A 17,532-nucleotide genomic window follows, 5' to 3' on the forward strand; every position below is an offset into this window, starting at 1 on the left:
TGTAGCTGAGCGTTACAGTCCCTTTTCACGCCATTGGGTGGTTACATCACTTGCTAATACATCACACAGAAGCTAGTGTTAATTCCCCTAATACATCTGGGTTATGGTTGGATGGCAGAAAGGCCTCCGACTTGGTGGAAAGGTGTGAGGGCTGTCCTAACATGCCTGATGATGCAGCTGATCACCACCATCCCTTTAAAGCCACCGGCTGGTAGTAATGCGATTTATCGATTCCTTTGATCAGTTGTTTAACACATCACAGAAGGTGATTACCCCTTCTGAGCATTCTCGCTAACATACATTTACAAATCATTTTACTCCTATTAATTTAATTAGTAACTTTGTCTTTGCCACAGATGCATGAATACCACTGCATGAGTGCTTGCACAATAGCTTACTGTACCTTTATGTGTCATTTCTTATAGAAAAAATGTGGCTCCTAGCTTACAGTGCTCCCCTGTATACCAATGTGCATTTCAAACAGTTTGTTACACTTTTGGGAACGTTCCATTTGGGCATTAACTAGGTATTAATCATATGTCATTTGAGACGTGCTATTCAGCACAAACTTAATGAATGACTGCAATCATCCTCTTTCTGTAGTCACCCTAGAGTAATTATTAGAACCAAAACAAATCATTAGATCGTGACAAATTAAAAAACATAAACAGACATCTTCAAATCATTATTCTACTAAAATGCGGATGAATATATATTTGGTCATTTTTGGGAAAACTAGCATGACTCTAGAACCTGAAATTTGGGAAATTGTTGCTGCTGGTATTAATTAACGTTTGTTGAGTTTAGCAGCGCACTTTTTAGAGGACAATTTTAAAGGTGTGGTTAACAATTTTTTTAACTTTATTTCTAATATAATCAATACAAAATCTAACATATGATATATTATACATTCTCTTAATGAACAATGTTAGAAATGGGGTCTCTAGTTGGCAACGCTGTCTGTTAGACTTTTCATCCTTGGCGTGGTATCCCTTAACTTGTTGCCTCTGTTTCCCAGGTTGTTAATGTGTGCTGGACTCTGTTGTTGCTGTTTTTGTTACTCTGGGCACTTTACCACTGCTAAAGTGCTCCTATACAAAATGTGTATGCAATTGCCATATCCAGGGCCTGTAAATCAATGCTATTAGTGGGCCTGCAGCACTAGTTGTGCCACCAACATGTGTAGCTCTGTAATCATGTCTCAGACCTGCCATTGCAGTGCCTGTGTGTGCAGTTTTAACTGTAAATTCGACTTGGCAAGTGTACCCACTTGCCGGGCCCAAACCTTCCCTTTTCTTACATGTAAGGCACCCCTAGGTAGCCCCAAGGGCAGGGTGCAGTGTATGGTTGCGGTAGGACATAATGTGTTTTATATGTCCTGACAGTGAAATATTGCTAAATTCGTTTTTCACTGTTGCAAGGCCTGTCCCTCTCATAGGTTAACATGGGGGCTACCTTTAAATATGATTAAAGTGTAGATTCCCTTTGGGAGCGGATGGACATGTGGAGTTTGGGGTCTCCGAGCTCACAATTTAAAAATACATCTTTTAGTAAAGTTGATTTTAAGATTGTGTGTTTGAAAATGCCACTTTTAGAAAGTGAGCATTTTCTTGCTTATACCATTTCTGTGACTCTGCCTGTTTGTGGATTCCCTGTCTGGGTCAGTTTGACAGTTGGGTAGATTGCACCTCACACTAGACAGTGACACAAAAGGAGCTGGGGTCTAGTCTGCATTTCCTGATGAGCCATCTGTGCTAGGAGGGAGGGGAGGAGAGGTCACTTACACCTGAAAGGGATGTGCCTGTCCTCACACAATGCAGTCTCCGACCCCTTGGTGAGTGTCTGGGGCCTGGCCTGGGCAAGGCAGGATTTCACATTCAAAAGAGGCTTTACTTTAAAGTAGGCCTACTTCAAAGGTGAAATTGGGTATAAGAAGGGCCCCCAAAACCACAGACTTTAAATCACTTCTGGACATCAAGAGGAACCTCTGCCTGGAGAAAAGCTGAAGAGCTGAGAAAAAGTGCTGCCCTGCCTGTGACTGTGCTTTGTGGAGCTATCCTCGGGCCTCGCGCTCGCTGCCGTCCCTCGCATCCGCCGCTCCACGGCGGGTGGGAGGTCCTTCTCCTTCCTGGCAGCCAAGACCTGGAACTCCCTCCCCACCAGCCTCAGGACCACCCAGGACCACTCCGCATTCCGGAGACTCCTAAAAACCTGGCTCTTCGAGCAGCAGTAACCCCCCCCCCTTTTTTCCCCTAGCGCCTTGAGACCCGCACAGGTGAGTAGCGCGCTTTATAAATATTAATGATTTGATCCTGCAGTTGCTGCTTCTGCCAGAGTAAGAGGGCAAACACTGGACTTTGTATGCCTTCCATCTTGTGAAGAAATCTCCAAGGGCTTGATTTAGAGCTTGCCTCCTGTTGTTTGAAGTCTCAGGGACAGCAAAGACTTCTCTCTGCCAGCACCTGGAGTCTCTGGAGAGACTCCTGCTCTGACAAGTGGTGCCCTATCCAGTCCCTGGGCCCTTGAAAGGAAAGCTGGTGGAAATCTAAGGAAATTGACTTGGACCGACGGCGCTGCTGAATCCAGTGACGCCGACTGCAACCGACTCCGTGATCTTCGCTGGAACGCGACGACCTTCGCAGGCCCGATGCCGCTGCAGCCCCGCTGAATTCCGCGTCTCCATGGAAGTCTCCGCACCACGTCGTGACCGACACCGCTCGAAGTCTGCGGATTCAACGTTTCGCACAGACACCGTGATCCTCAACTTCACGCATCAACTTGTTTTCACTCTTCACCAAAGGTACTGTACTTGGGGGTCTACGTGACTCTGTGTCCCGCACCGCTGGTGTCGGCTTGTTGGGAACGACTCCAAAACGACGCCATGTTAACACCTCATCGAAGCATTTTGTGTTTTTAAGCGCTATTTTTGAGTTTAATCTTTAAAAATTCATAACTTGGCTTGTGTATGTCGGATGTTTGTCATTTCGGTCTTGTTTTGTTCAGATAAATATTTCCTATTTTTCTAAACTGGTGTTGTGTCATTCTGTAGTGTTTTCATTAAGTTACTGTGTGTGTTGGTACAAATACTTTACACCTAGCACTCTGAAGTTAAGCCTACCGCTCTGGTAATCTACCAAGGGGTAAGCAGGGGTTAGCTGAGGGTGATTCGCTTTTACCCAGACTAGAGTGAGGGTCCTTGCTTGAACAGGGGATAACCTGACTGTCAACCAAGACCCCATTTCTAATATTGGTGATTAGTGGTTGGGATTTGGACTTGTATTTGACCTTGACATACAGTGATTAAGTGTACACTACTATTTTGATTGCAGACCACTACATGACCACATACTACTTGTTTGGTGATCTTTTGCTTTTTCTCTTAAGGACTCCTATTTGTTCTACTTCCATGATTTTGCTGATCCCTTGACTGATTCTTTTTACTTCCTTGGGAACTTATTTTCTGCTGTTGTAACTTTGCACTTGTTGCCATCATGTCTCAATCTGGAGATGCAACAGCTGGAGCTGTGTTTGAATTAGGGAAACTGAAGAGGTACTCAGTTGCTCAATTGAAACAGTTCTGTGAAGAGCTTGCCTGTCCCATTAAGAGCTCCACCAGGAAGGGGGAGCTGCAAAAGGCACTGAGGGCCTGGGTGACAGTCATGGAAGCTGGGGGGCACCCAGAGGATACAGATGGGGAAGTACAGAGTCTACACAGTGGTGTAGTAGAGGTACCTGTTACACCTGAGGGGAGGGTCTCCAGGAGTAGTAGCAGTAGGTCCTCTAAGGGTCTGACTCCTAAAGATGTGCAGGACAGACAGGCAGAAAGGACTCGCCGGTTGGAGGCTAAAAAAGTTGAGGATGCAAAGGGAGTTGACGAGTGGAAAAGGGACTTAGAGATAGAAACTATGATTTTGGCTTATGAGCTAAAACTGGAGGAGCTGGAAGTCAGGAGGGCTGAGTCCAGCTAGAATGGTGGCAGCAACATTTTTATATCTAGTGCTGCTGAAGAAGTGCACATGCCCAGAGATGTGGTGCCCTACTTAAAGGAGGGAGTTAACACACGCCAGGATGTTCAGGGGTATTAGGTAGCTCCAGTGATGCGCAGGGTCCCTGAGGTGGATTGGGGAACTGGCATGGGGAGTCATATTCCTACTGGTGGGAGGGACACTCTACTGGCTCTAGGTGAGAGTGACAGGGAGAGGAGGTCCCCCCAGGAAGAAGTCCTGGTTATGGAGTGTGAAGACATCCCAGAAGAATGTGGGTTGAGTGTCAGGGACAGTCAGGTACTGTCTCACCAGTCTCAGGAGGGTGATATGGGATGCTTTTTCAAAACAGAGTCACTGGATGGTTGGGTGAAGGGTACTTTGGTTAATTCATGTGAGGGGCTGAGTGATGTAATTGCTGGAGAGCATATGTCTAGTCCATATTTTCCAGAGCTACGCCAACACCAGGTGGAGTGTGAGTTCTCTGACCCCAGGGAACTTACGCTAGAGGCAGACCTCTGGGTGAGTATCAGAGAGTCTAAAGAGGCATTTGGGGGTGCTCCTGAGAGGAGTGGTCTAGGTAATTCCCAACCCGATGAGGTAGGGAAGGATTGTAGTGTCCCAGGTAGGTCCCAGTGTAGTGGGATGGGTGAGGGACCCCATGTTCAGTCTCAGAGGAGAGGGAATGGGGATGGGCTGAGGCCCAAGGTGCCCGAGATCCAGTCCCAGATCCTGGAGGGTTTCATGAGGGAACACCAGGAGGGGAGCCTAGCCTGTACCTTAGGGCCATCTGTTGAGAGAGACTGCACAGTGTCAGGAGAACTTGGGGGGCAGCTGTAGCCTGCGTCCCACCAGTTCTGGTGTCTGGCAGTACCACTCCTAGTGAGGGGGTGCAGAAGTCCATACAGAGTGTTGAGAGGGGGTACGGACCCCAGTGGAAAACCTGGAGGGTCAGGGGTCAGCTCTGAGAGCAGAGCCTCCCAGGAATGACCTTGGTGAGACCAGTTCTGGGTTGGGGGGAATCCAGACTCTGTCAGATGGGCAGAGGTAAGGAGACCTGCGCCAGCAAGACTCTTGTGTGGCCCTTGGGGATGGTGTGTCCCTTGAGGGGGGTAAGTGTGCCCCCCTGGAAGTCCTTGTGTGCCAGGCAATGGTTCAACCGCAGGGTGGTGACTCTGGGTTGAATGATCAGGTTCAGGGGGTAAACTCTGACCTGATGGGGGATAGGTGTGCTCACAAGGAAGTCCTGGTGCGCCAGGCAGTGGTTCTACTGCAGGGTGGTGAATCTGGGTTGGATGACCAGGTTCAGAGGGTAAACTCTGACCTGGTGGGAGGTAGGTATGCCCCCCAGGAAGTCCTGGGTTGCCAGGTGGTGGTCCAGTCTATGGGTACAGACCCTGGACTGGAGGATCAGGTGCAGGGGGTAAACCCTGACCTGAAAGGGGGGGTGGTTTTCCCAATCACCCCCCTGGTGTGATTTCAAGGGGTACTCTCCCTGAGGGGAGGTGCAGAACCCTGAGAGTAGGGGCAGGGGAGAGAGAGACTCACCCCTGACCCCAGTGCACTCTAAGGGTACAGACCCTGGATTGGAATGCCAGGTTCAGGGTGTCCCCCTGACCTGGAGGAAGGGGCTACTGCTAACAGTGCCCCTACCATGTTGTCTTCTGGGTGGGGCCACTCCTAGTTGGGGGGTGCAGGACCCCAGAAGGGAAGGCAGGGGGAGGGAAGCCTCACCCCTAGCCCTAATCCAACCTGAAGGTACAGACCCCAGGTTGGAGGACATCCCTCCACTGGTGGGAGAATTGTGCAGGGCTGCTTCTACAAACATCCTGACAATTTTTTACTCTGGGGGTGCCGCTCCCAGAGGGAGGTTACAGAGCCCCAGAGGGGAGGACCAGGGTCAGGTTGTCATCCCTGAACTGGTGGAAGCGAGAGTGGTCAAAGGGTGCCAGGCACCAGGGCTACCGCCCCCCACTCTCTACAGTCACAGTGGTTGGAGAGGCCTGAGGTCGGGCTCTCATCCCTGACAGTTGTTAGGGGTCACTGTGGCTTGCTGTCCTGGTGGACAGAGTTGCCCCCTAGAGGGGGGACGAGAGTCACATCCTGGGGGTGGAGTGGGCAACACCACCGTGTTGGCCCTGGTGGTCCTATCTGCCCATTGGGATGCATCTGTGAGCAAAGTAAAGTTAGGTGCTGCACAGTCGGTATCTGCAGATGTGGAGAAGGGTTGCCCATGGGTTAGCTCAGTAGGCCCTGAGAGTATGGACATAGGGATCCAACTGGAGTCAGGAAGCCGTAGAACTGGAACATGCCACTGCTGTTGTGGGCCTGGGTCCTTGTTCTATCGCCCCAATCAGGGATGTACATCAAGGTATTGATTGTTCTCCCCTGGCTTTAGGCTGGTAGGGGGTCGTGTTGGACATTTTTTGCTTATGCAGGGTCATCCTCAATCTTTTTGCCTCCTATTTTTTCTGACCTGTTACTGTTGGCTTTTGAACTCTGAGCACTTTACCACTGCTAACTAGTGCTAAATTGCATATGCTGTCTGTGTAATATGTATTGTTAATTGGTTTACCCATGATTGGCATATTTGATTTACTAGTAAGTCCCTAGTAAAGTGCACTGAAGGTGCCAGGGCCTGTAAATCAAATGCTACTAGTGGGCCTGCAGCACTGGTTGTGCCACCAACATGGGTAGCTCTGTAATCATGTCTCAGACCTGCCATTGCAGTGTCTGTGTGTTCAGTTTAAACTGTAAATTCGACTTGGCAAGTGTACCCACTTGCCAGGCCCAAACCTTCCCTCTTCTTACATGTAAGGCACCCCTAAGGTAGACCCAAGGGCAGGGTGCAGTGTATGGTTAAGGTAGGACATATACTAATGTGTTTTATATGTCCTGATAGTGAAATATTGCTAAATTCGTTTTTCACTGTTGCAAGGCCTGTCCCTCTCATAGGTTAACATGGGGGCTACCTTTAAATCTGATTAAAGTGTAGATTCCCTTTGGGAGCGGGTGGACATGTGGAGTTTGGGGTCTCTGAGGTCACAATTTAAAAATACATCTTTTAGTAAAGTTGATTTTAAGATTGTGTGTTTGAAAATGCCACTTTTAGAAAGTGAGCATTTTCTTGCTTACACCATTCTGTGCCTGTTTGTGGATTCCCTGTCTGGGTCAGTTTGACAGTTCGGCTGGTTGCACCTCACACTAGACAGTCACACAAAAGGAGCTGGGGTGTAGTCTGCACATCCGTGCTAGGAGAGAGGAGTGGTTACTTACACCTGAAAGGGCTGTGTTTGTCCTCACACAATGCAGTCTCCGGCCTCCTGGTGAGTGTCTGGGGCCTGGCCTGGGCAAGGCAGGATTTCACATTCAAATGAGACTTTACTTTGAAGTAGGCCTACTTTAATGGAGAAATTGGTTATAAGAAGGGATCCCAAAACCACAGACTTTAGATCACTTCTGGACATCAAGAGGAACCTCTACCTAGAGAAGAGCTGAAGAGCTGAGGAGAAGTGCTGACCTGCCTGTGGTTTGTCGAGCTATCCTGCAGTTGCTGCTTCTGCCAGAGTAAGAGGGCAAAGACTGGACTTTGTGTACCTTCCATCTTGTGAAAAAATCTCCAATGGCTTGATTTAGAGCTTGACTCCTGTTGTTTGAAGTCTAAGGGACAGCAAAGACTTCTCTCTGCCAGCACCTGGAGGAAAGCTGGTGGAAATCTAAGGAAATCGACTTCGGACCGACGCCACTGCTAAATCCGGTGACGGTTGCAACCGACTCCGTGATCTTCGTGGGAAGGTGACGACCTTCGCAGGCCCGACGCCGCTGCAGCCCCGCTGAAGTCCGTGACTCCGTGGAAGTCTCTGCACCACGTCGTGAACGACGCCGCTCGAAGTGCACGGATTCAACGTTTCGCACAGACACAGCGATCCCCGACTTCGCGCATCGACTTGTTTTCACTCTTCACCAAAGGTATTGTACTTGGGGGTCTACGTGACTCTGTGTGCCGCGCCGCTAGTGTCGGCTTGTTGGGAACGACTCCATCACGATGCCGTGTTAACACCTCATCGAAGCATTTTGTGTTTCTAAACGCTATTTTTGAGTTTAATCTTAAAAAATTCATGACTTGGCTTGTGTATGTCGGATTTTTGTCATTTTGGTCTTGTTTTGTTCATATAAATATTTTCTATTTTTCTAAACTGGTGTTGTGTCATTTTGTAGTGTATTCATTAAGTTACTGTGTGTGTTGGTACAAATACTTTACACCTAGCACTCTGAAGTTAAGCCTACCGCTCTGGCAATCTACCAAGGGATAAGCAGGGGTTAGCTGAGGGTGATTCTCTTTTACCCTGACTAGAGTGAGGGTCCTTGCTTGAACAGGGGATAACCTGACTGTCAACCAAAGACCCCATTTCTAACACTTTATATTTAACCCTGAAGAATAATTCATTGCCCTTACGTTACACTAATTTAATTTTATATTATTTGCTTTTCAGCATGTCATTAGTGGATGACAAAGGCTACCGTTTACTCTTTCAGTAGTTTTCATTTCATATTAATGATGAATGCAAAGTAGACTCAAGTAGGGTCAAAATGTAATGTTGTATTTAGCTTCTGATCTGGAATATCATGGAAATTAGCCCGCCATAGGAAAGATGTGACTGCTATCCAGAGTTCTTCCCTCCTGTCTTTGTACTGTTTCTTGTTAGATAATAGAGGTGACATAGTACTGTGATGCGCCACATTGAGGCCCTCATTTTGACTTTGGCTCGCCAACGTCCAGCGTCGGATTGACCTCATATGAGGCTGTACCTCGGCGGTACCTATTAAGAGTTTCCTTCTCGCCCGGTGGGTGGAACACCGGCCCGGGGGGAATACACCACAACATTGACACCGGCTCATAATGAAGTCGGTGGCAATGTTGAGGTGCGTCGGGTGTTACAGCACCCATCGTGCTTTTCACTACCCATAAATCGGGCAGTGAAAAGCACAAAGGAGCTGTCCAGAGGGGCCCCTGCACTGACCATGCAAAGTGGGACAGCCATACAAAGGCTGGCGGAAAGGGCACTTGTAATCCTGAGCGATTGAGACCTCCGGCACCACCAGGCCGTCGGCTGGTGGCAACCTGGAGGTGCCGGCGGTCCGACCCTGGCAGCTCCACCATGGTCGTAATGTGGGGGCCAGACCACTGCTTTGGCGTTGGTCCAACCTCCACCGCGGCCCTGGCGGTCTCATGACTGCCAGGGTCGTAATGAGGGCCTCAGACATAAAAGGCACGACCAGTGAGCAAATGTGTATAATTGGGGGGAGCCTCCATTTTGGATATGTCTGTTAATTGCTCAACCCAGAGTTGTGTGCTGTAGTCGTCAGTAATCATAGTGTCCAAAAGATGCAAGTACACAATAAAGAAAAACTCCCCGCAGTAAATGCCCCAGAATATTGCTTAGGATGCTTCATTACTGAAAATAATTGCCTGCAAAAAATCTAAAACACATTTCTACCTGTTTAAAGCAGTCTGGCCATATCAACGCTTCCCACAAGCGCTGTCTGTCATTGAGCACGCACTCTGGATCGACTGACCTGTAGTGTAATCAGGCAGTGGCAGACAGGATGGTTAGACGTGTCAGTGTGTGAGCTGTTTGTGGGTCTGTTTTAAGGTCTGCTGGGCTGACTGATACTGTTAATTTCCCTGAAATTAAAATAAACTTTGCAGCAAGCTCAAATCCATTGCATAACACTTATACAGCCTGTTTTAAAATGTTTAAAACTGCTACAATACTGGCAGTACTAACTGAATACCTGCTACTGTATCAGTTTTTATGTTATTATCAGAGCCAGTACCACAACTCCATAACTACTGAAATAATTTTTCCTACTGGTATGAATAATACTAGTCCAGCCACCAACAGCACCTGTAAAGCAGTGGTGTAACAAAGGCCCTGGCTGCCCCCCCAGTGCGGGGGCCCCCGATCTCCAGAGGGCCCCCGCAGCACAGCACCTGAGTGGATCTGGTGGGGATTCCCCTCCACGTGTTTTGCAGGGGGCCCTCGTCAGTTTCGTTACACCACTACTGTAAAGTGACATTGCTACAAGTAGTGCTATGATTAAAAATACCACTCCTCTAAGCAGTGATACAGCTGATACTGCTAGTACTACTACAGTTGCTTGTAGCACATGTAATAGTAGTAATGTCATGTGACTAGTATAAGGTGTTGTGTGTCTAGTGTCTTTTTACTAGTGTAAGCAATTGTTTATGTAGAAAGCTAAAATAATTGTAACTTTTATTTTTTCACCCTTACTTCTATAATTTGTTACCTGTTTCAGGGATAGAAGGCTCTTCCACAGGACAGCATCAGTAAAAAAGGAAGTAAAAAATAATCAAGTGCAAGTGGTTTTGCAATAAAAAAGTCTAGCTGGAGTTAAACCAATAATGAAGGAACATCATATTTTATTTTTGAAAAAAAAGCCTTTATCTCCTGCCTGCCTAACTGTAATATAACTTTCTGTCCTTTCAAATGCGTGAATTAGTGCTATATGGCATGCATATGTCCCTGACCTGTATTATGTACATATCAAAGACAAGCACCATTAAAGTGGGCAGTTGACAGTAAACCACCATATCCACTTACATCTCTTCATTATAAATTTAACACCAGAAACAATTGAGACCGATTTTCCTTATTCAATCATTTCAGTAATCTATTAATATACACATAATTGGAGGTAGATATGGTCACGTTCCACGATGGCCATTGGGTCTGATCTCTCAGGTTCTCAATCCCTCAACTACAATAGATTAAGAAAATGGAAGCGATTTAAAGTGATCAAACTATCGAGAGCAGGCAAAGAGAGCACCTGTGGAGGTGGTAAGCATATGAAGCAGATGCACCAGACACCTGTAAAAGTCTGCCTTGTTGATATTCTTCACCTGCAGAAATAAGAGCACCAACATGAACAAGGAGGGTGCCATTGCTAAGAGCTAGCCTCGTTGAACGCAGGTACCTACTCAGCAGTCAAACCTGGATTTGCCAGTTAAGGAGGGCATGCAATGCTTGCGCAGCTCACATAGCTGCTGCCCAGCTGGAAACTGTGGCCTTGTCCTTTACAGCCTCATAGGCTCATGGTTCATGGTAGAAGGTTTTAGGAGGTTGCGGAGGCACACAATACAACACGAGCTGATTAAGATCAGTGAACGATAGGTGTAAACACAAACAAAGCAGTGGAGCACTCTGGTTACACATATGCTAATAAACAAAGTTCAGGAGCATATCAAATGTAATCATTTTACTGTCAATTAAATACACATGCAAATTGGCTGAACTAACACTTGATCAAGAACATCAATACAGATTAGAGCTTTCACATTTTATTGATATGAATCATCATTTATTTCAAGTCTGTATCTATGTATCACTTCAAACTAATGTGTTGTTAAAGTTGATCTCTTGTTGATTGATGTAATTTTATCTGCTAAATCAACTACAAATAGTGTTCTTTGACTCAATTAGCATGTATATATAATTGACAGTACAATTATTACTAATATGCTCCTGACCTATGTTTATTAACATATGTTTAACCAGAGTGCTCTGCTTCTTTGTGTGTGTTATTAGTCTTAGCAGAATGTATTCTGGTTAGACTCTTCACAACAGGGCAACAGGTGTGCTATAGCATATGAGCACCATAATTTTGAGACTTCTGCAAGACAACGGGATGTGCATTTTCGAGACCATTGATGCCTTTTGTAAAGTAGTTAGCGCTAGGTGTAAAGTATGTTGTGGCACTGATAAGTTATAATATGTGGAAGTTAGAGACTTATCTTTCTTTGGCTACATTGTATAGAGATTACCCAACCTCAAGGGCGGCAAGCAAGAAATAAGAGGCAAGAGAAGTAGTTCTTCAAATGACAAGAGGATGTAAGATTGCCAGTATTTCAGCTCATTGGCTTAAAGACAAAATGAGGGATAAGTAGTAAAAGTGTACGTATCTGGTTAGATTTTATTGAAGTAATAAGTACATGTCAAAGTGATGATTTAGGTGACACAGACAATACACAGACAATACACCGGAAGATTTGAGGTTTGAACCTAGCAAGAATGCCCTTCTGGCATCAATGAAGCAAATCCAAAAGAAATTCAACTTAAATGAGGCTAAGGAAGATGCAATAGTATGGAAACTTGAATCACTGAAAGCAATGCTTCACAAATGGTTGCAAGGTCTATCTATAATTATCAAAACAAAGTGTAAGGACTCAGTACTTCGGAATAAACATCTAACTTGTCTACTTGGGTGGTGTAGCCTAAAGAGGAAGGTTTAGATCTGTCTGAACAACTGGATATATTGTTGTAGAAAATGTGAATCCATCAACAACAGGAACCTCCCATTCACTTTAGGCGCAGGTACAGAATCCAAAGAAAGTGAAGTGCCAAGATCTTTATGTGACAGTACACACAATGAATAGGCTGTATCACTTGAGTGCACTGGCAACACCTTCAATGCATGAGATGACCTACTGCTAGTATAAAATCCTCTGGATGGGCTGTTCATAAAGAGACGTTGTTCTCTTATCCTTGCTTCTTCAATACTCCTTGCCAGCAACAAGGCCTGCTGCCAAGTGGACATCATGAGCTATTTTATGTGAACACATTTTATGTGTGAGGGCTGACCCATTGTTTGGTGCTCCTACATTACTTAGAGATTAGGGTATCCACTTAAGATTACAATTCTATTTATGGAGTATTCTCTTTTATTATTGTTATCATACTAGTAAAATATTAAAAGGCAATTATAGACTAGGAAACCTTCCTTTTAATTTCAGTCAACATGTTTCTGCCCATTGCAACATGCTTGACAGTCACTGGGCATCATTTAGAAACAAAGTGAATCTCTACTCCTTATGTGTGGTGTAATGTTAGGTGAAAGTAAAATAAAATACCTGTACCTATACGGTGTGCTGGTATTTTATTTTTTTTCTTTAGAAAATGTCCTCTAGAGCTGGGCTAGTGGATAATAAAATCTAGTATGCTTCACAAATCTTTTCTCTACTGAGATACGTATGCCACCATAGTCTGGTGGAGTGAAATCACTCCTGGGTTCGTTGCCCAAAAATATGAATCACTAATTCACAAGTCATTATAAGAATCATCACTGCAAGCCAAACATGAAATGTGATTTCAGACTCTACATACTTGCTTTAGAAATGTTAGATCTCATTAAGTCTAAGCCTACAACTGGGAGCAATGCCAACCACCTCTTTGCCCTGTTCAGGCTACAATGGAGAAGTGGTAATGAGAAAAGTTAACAATGGCCATGATGAAACGTAAAGCTATATTGTGGCATTTCTATCTTCTTTTTAGTAGCCCACTCTCTTTACCGGACTCTGATTCCATCAGTTTTGATGTCTGCCTAAGGCTGGGCGAACTCATTTAGAAAAAGATGGGGTTGCGGTTTCATCATTAAGGCCCTCATTTCGTACTTGGCGGGATAGCCCGCTGCCAACCATGCTGACGGTCAACAGAAGACCGCCAGTGGCAGCGGCAGGCATCCCGCCAGATAATGACCCCTGGTGGGTGAGGGCCCCCAGGCGCCATACTGCGGTCTGTTGAGGGGTGGATGCTGCTCCACCCTCACAGCCACGTCAGTCCAGACACCGACACGCCTATTATGACGCAGTCATAAGCATGGCAGTGTATGGAGATGCAGCTATGCTGGCGAAGCAGCATCCTAGGAGCCCGTTCCCTCCCAGAGCAGCACCACGGAACAGGTAAGTGCTGGCCGAGAGGGAAGGAGGGGTTTGTGGGGGTGTATGTTCAGTGAGTTAGTGCATGCACGGGGTGTGGGGGATTGTTTGTAGGGGTTAGGTGTGTCTGCGTGTATGAATGCATATGTGTATGTCAGAATATGGGTGCATGTGTATGTGCGGGTTAGGGGGTTGGAGGGGCCTGAACGGAGGTGGGGTGGGTGGGGGATGGTGAGGGAGGTTGTGGAGGGCCAACAGGGAGATTGTAGGGAGGAGGTGTCAATATTTGGGGTTCAGGGTGGGAGGTTGCGGGGGGGTCTAGGGACTTGGGGGGGTGGCAAGGGGAGACCTGGCATGTCACATACAGGTGACAGGAATAAGAATTCCTGTCACCTGTATGCTTTCTGCCAGGGATTACCTGGTGGGGTATCCCGCCAGGAAATCCCTGGTGGAAATGGGGACATTATCCCACCATGGGTCTGGCCTCTACCGCCGGGTCAAAAGTGGCTACCGTTGGCCCGGCGGTTTAACCTGGCCTGGTGGTGGGTAGTAGTGAACTGGCAGTTCATTATATGGCGGTCTGAACCGCCATGCCGTCGGCGGTAATTACCATCACTGCCGGTGGTGCGCTCTGCACCGCCATGTTCAGAATGAGGGCCTAAATCTGTATTCGAATATGATATTCTTTAAAATGGCGTTAAGGAAACTAAAGAACTGTCTGGCAATGGTATCCTTTTGACTTTGTAGGTCACGCTAAGTTCTGCTCTGTCCTCCTAGAGCATGGGACAAAATGGATGTGTAATTTGTCAGAGATCCTTTTTCAATACAGTTCACTGAACAGAACTTGTACAGCTTGAAGGCTATGTAATGCCTTCAATAGGATATAGACCAAGTTTACCAATTAGACTGCAGGGTCCTTACCAGCCAAGTTGCAACTGACTAACTCAGTGAGAACTCTTGATCTGAAGGGCAGAGTGACCGCTGAACCACCCTATTTCGGGCTGGGTGAGAATAAATGGAAACTCCCTGTACATCAGAGCAACTGATCTTTATTATTTTACACAAACACCCCCCCAACAATATGTGTAATAAACATGAACCAATTTGCATTGTGTTCCTAAAATACTTAACCCTTCAGGGTCTGCTAAGTACTCTGAATCCCTCATTTTTAAAGCAAAGTGTATTTCACATTACCATTTATGCAAATTAGTTCTTTATCATTCATTCTTAACCCTGTGTTTCAGTTGTGTCAAAAATAAGAACAAACTGTTAGAAATAAATTAAATTGGGCCACACCAAAATCAGCATGCCTCAACGAGTGCACTTCATTAACGCAGAGCTATTTCATCTGTCTCTGTCAAACGGTGTGTGTTTTGGCAAATGTACTTTCCACAGGGAGCTGTGCCATCCACATCATTGATCACTCCCGTTAAAAGAAGGGAGATTTGACATCAGTTTTATTTGTAGACAAAAAATGCTAGCTTGCCAACTTTATTCTACTGAGTTTTCTGCTGATGTACGTGTTGTTCCCTGGGATATTACTGCTTTCTTGATCATTCCATCTGGCTGCTTGGATCATAGCCCTACATAGAGTTTTCCCCTTCAAAATTATTATACAGCGAAAGATTAGGTATATGTTTGTCCTTCTTTCTGAGCATGGAACATCAGCAAATCCATCTGTTAATGTCTTCTCTCTTTTGGACTCTTTTAGGTGGGTGTTGATTCTAAAATTATGAAGAATTATTAAAAAAGTAGAAGTTTATATGAGTTAAACTGCTAAATCAACACTACCACCATTACAAAGCTCTCTGCCCTTATTTTTTCCTAAATGGAGTAGTATTGGTCGGTATGATTCCTAGAAGTACTTAACATCCATAAAATATTGGTGCCTGGAAAGCTAACATGTGCTCATGGTGGTCTTTAAACAAATCGGTATCCTGGACAATCATGGATAGCCTAAGCTCGAACCACCACCAAATCGACAGCGGGAAGGGGCTGTCAGGCAGCTACCTTGACAGAACTTTGTGGTCCACTCACAGAAAATATAAGCTTTCCCAGTTCATCACTGAAGCTCTTTTCATTCATCACAGCCTGCAAAAGGACCACATGGATGCAAGGATTAAATAAGGTTAACAGAAGAATGCAAGGCCACTGCAAGATTCCCAACATAGGTTGTTAGGATGAGGTAGGAATTAGCAAGCAGAATGAAAGTTCTCATCAGCAAGAGAAGTGGCAAATGGCTACCTATGTCCACAACACAAATTGACACTGGTGGATGGGATGACACATGTCCTGAGAAGCACAGTAGGATACACCAGCACACTCTCACTGTAATGGTGAGCTTTACGAATACACGTAATAAGAGAAGGTTAGGCTGGCAGTGAAAAGTTCAGTTTGGCTTGTGGATATTCAGTGAAATGATTCTGGCTCTGTTCTATTCTTCAGAACATTAGACTGTACTTTCTTGGTGCCTAAAAAGGCATGTGGTAAGGAACAAAAAGCTTTTCAAGCCAATTGGCACTGGCATACACTTTTACTGGAGGCAGAAGAGTAAGATTTCATTATTGATGCTTCCTTCTGCTGGATGCTTGACTGCATTTTTTGGCAGAATAAGACCCACCCAGTCCTAAGCACAGGTTGGTCATCTGTGGAAGCCTCCTGGGTAAACATCACCAGAAGAAAACTTTCCAGTTGCATGCTTTTAGTTTTACAGACACAGCTGGTTTAGTGTTGAGTGATAAAAGACAACACAAACACAAGCTATATTACAGATAAAACAAATATGGATCAGAAGGAAGGCATCAGATAGGACTTTTAAGCCAGCATCTCACAGAACTTATGAAGATTAGAGTTGCTAGTTCAAGCAGACTAAATAAATAGAGGATATGTATATTTGCAACAGCAGTCCTTGGTCAGCAAGCAGGTCAGCAGGGCAGACTTTAGAGTTGGGCAGTCCTTCTTCCTCGCAGAGTTCATAAGTCGAGAAGTGATCTGAAGAGTGGGGTTTGAGGGTCCACTATTTATCTATCCTTGGTGCAAGTTTTGAAGTCGGAGAAGTTTCTAGAGAGTTCCACCCCCAGAGTTGCTTGGAATTTCCTGCATCCCTCTCCTGGTCCCAGATTTTCTGGGAGAACGAAAGACTAGTGTCAAACCTTTTGTAAATGTGCTTAGGGAGAGAATTTGTGATGTGCAAGTGTGAAAGGTGACAGCTTCCCCACTGTCACCCCACTCCTGCCCCCCGATGTTGGACTTGGCTATGCGTGCAGGGTCATCCCCAGACTTTTTGCCTTCTCCTTCTGGATTCTGAAACCATTTTTGTTGCCTTTTAGGACTATGCGCACTTTACTACTGCTAACTCATGCTAAAGTGCTTCTCCTTTAGCCCTGGTACAATTGGCTTGTACCCAATTGGCATATTTAATATATTTGTAGGTTCATAGTAAAGAGGCACTACCTGTGCCTGGGGCCTGTAAATAAAATGCTACTAGTGAACCTGCAGCACTGATTGTGCAATCCACTTAAATAGCCTTTTACAGATGCCCCAGGTCTGCCATTGCAGCCTGTGTGTGCAGTTTTAGACTGCCATTCCAACATGGCAAACTAAACCTCTTGCCAAGTCCAAACTGTCCTTTTTAATACATATAAATCACCCCTAGGGTAGGTCCTGGACAGCCCAGAGGGCAGGGTGCAGCGTATTTAAAAAGTTGGACGAGAACTTTTAAATTTTACATGTCCTGGTAGCGGTTGTTTTTCACTACCTCCCGGTCTACCTTTCCCACAGGATAACATTGTAGTAACCTTATTAAATTTTGTA

The 17,532-nt window shown here is 45.7% G+C and overlaps 1 protein-coding gene across 3 annotated transcripts in view; it reads right to left on the bottom strand.

Annotated features, from left to right (window-relative positions):
* PTPRN2 (protein tyrosine phosphatase receptor type N2) overlaps nt 1-17,532 on the bottom strand; it is a 2,126,515-nt gene that overhangs the window by 1,219,311 nt on the left and 889,672 nt on the right. The gene's annotated exons all lie outside the window — the stretch shown is intronic.

This window comes from Pleurodeles waltl, chromosome 10 (assembly GCF_031143425.1).
Source record: "Pleurodeles waltl isolate 20211129_DDA chromosome 10, aPleWal1.hap1.20221129, whole genome shotgun sequence".
Lineage (NCBI taxonomy): Eukaryota > Metazoa > Chordata > Amphibia > Caudata > Salamandridae > Pleurodeles > Pleurodeles waltl.